A 1,860-nucleotide genomic window follows, 5' to 3' on the forward strand; every position below is an offset into this window, starting at 1 on the left:
GTACTGCTCCAAAAAAAAGGAAATTTCATTACTTTTGAGCACATTTATTTTCCAGCAAACATCTGATGGAGACAATTGTTCGTGTCTGATGTCAGTGGATTTAAGCTGCAAGTGCTTGGGGTGTCCTGTGCAGGGCCAGGAGTGGGAATTGGAGGATGCCTGTGGGTCCCTTCCAACTCAGGATATTCTGGGATGTTTAAATCTGATATTTAAATCCCTGGATTGCCCAGCTGGGTGCAGAATCCAGGCATTTCACCCCTGTTTCCCCAGCCAGGAGCCCTCAGTGAAGCTGGAGGCATTTTTATTCTGTAGGGACAGTGAACTCTTCACTCCCGCTTTCAGAACATCTAAAAAAATTTTTCTATTTTCTTTAAAAGAATAACAAAAAATATAAAAAAATCCTTTCTCTAACACCCCCTTTTATGGTGCTTAAAGCTCTCCATCAGCTCCATGAACACGCCGAGCTCGGATCCGGGAGCACGCCCAGGGGACAGGCAGGGATATAATTCCTGCTGTTGTTATGGGCTCGCTGACTCACTGGTGGAAGTTGCTGGAGAAGGCAATAAAAGCCAAACTGGTAATGGCTGCACTGTAGTGAAAATGTTCAGCAATTAAATTAAAATGGAAGATCTTTTATATGTGCCACATTTGCATCTTCTCACCAGGCAACTCAAAAAAACCCATAAAGAACTAAAGAAAATATTCAAAGTTTACTTTACAAAGTGCTGAGAAAAAGAAAGTCTTGGATACACGGTTTTATTTATGAAACTGGAGAAACTAAATGTGGTTTTGGATAGGAATCTTAAAAGTGTTGAAATTAGGCATTTAGGCACTGGGAGAAGTGTTCCAGAAGTAACACACCATGCCAAGATTATCTACTTAATGAGGTTCCAAAAATAAACTGAATTAAAATTTTGAAGTTTGAATAAAGTGCATTAAACACTGGTAAATTAAAAACATGCAAATTAAGTAGGAGTTCTGCCTTCATAGCAAACATACATGGTAAACTTCACCTGAAATGGACAAAAACTAAAAGCACCTTGAGCATTCATCACATCTCCAGATCACTGGAAAAACTATTTTTCTGCATTATACTCTCATTATGGTCATTAAAATTAATGTGTAACTATCAGAGAGAGAAAATGTTAGGAAAAGGGAATCTGTAATAGTCTTCTAGGAATTGCATTAACTAATTAATCTTGACAAGCAACAATTTCACTCTTAACTCATAATGATTTCAATTTGAGCTCCCAAATACCTTCCTGCCAGTCTTTATTTCTCATGAGTTAAGTGCTTTTTTGGACAAATGCTGATACCTGCTGACATTCCCTTTCACCCTCTTTTAGCTTAAAACCATCCCCCCTTGTCCTGTCACTCTCTACCTGTGAAAAAAATTGTTCTCCTTCTTTTTTCCAAGCCCCCTTTAACTCCTGGAAGGGGCTCCAAGGTCTCCCTGGAGCCTTCTATTTTCCAGGCAGTCACAGTCTCACACCTTTAAATCTCACACAGGTGTCTGACAGTGAAGAACTGCAGGCTTATTTAATGTCCTGCAGAAGGTAAATACAGAAGGAAATACCTTGCAAACACTGCTTGCACTTACTGAGTTTGTTTATTCCCAGCTTCCAGGGTCCCAGGGCTGAGGATTAGCAGCAGCAAAGGACAAGGACAAAGGGTGTGGGCTGAGTTCTGGGACAAACAAACCCATCCGAGGTCTCAGGGGGAAAAAAATCCAAACGAGCAGCTCTCTGTCTAAATATTGGCTTTCAAAACAAATGCTTGCTCAGATTATTCAGGTAATTCAAATTATCAGGGCATTGGCAAAGGGAATTCCTGGAAACTTCGGCTGTCAACTGAAGGAAA

This window comes from Corvus moneduloides, chromosome 11 (assembly GCF_009650955.1).
Source record: "Corvus moneduloides isolate bCorMon1 chromosome 11, bCorMon1.pri, whole genome shotgun sequence".
In the NCBI taxonomy this organism is placed as follows: domain Eukaryota; kingdom Metazoa; phylum Chordata; class Aves; order Passeriformes; family Corvidae; genus Corvus; species Corvus moneduloides.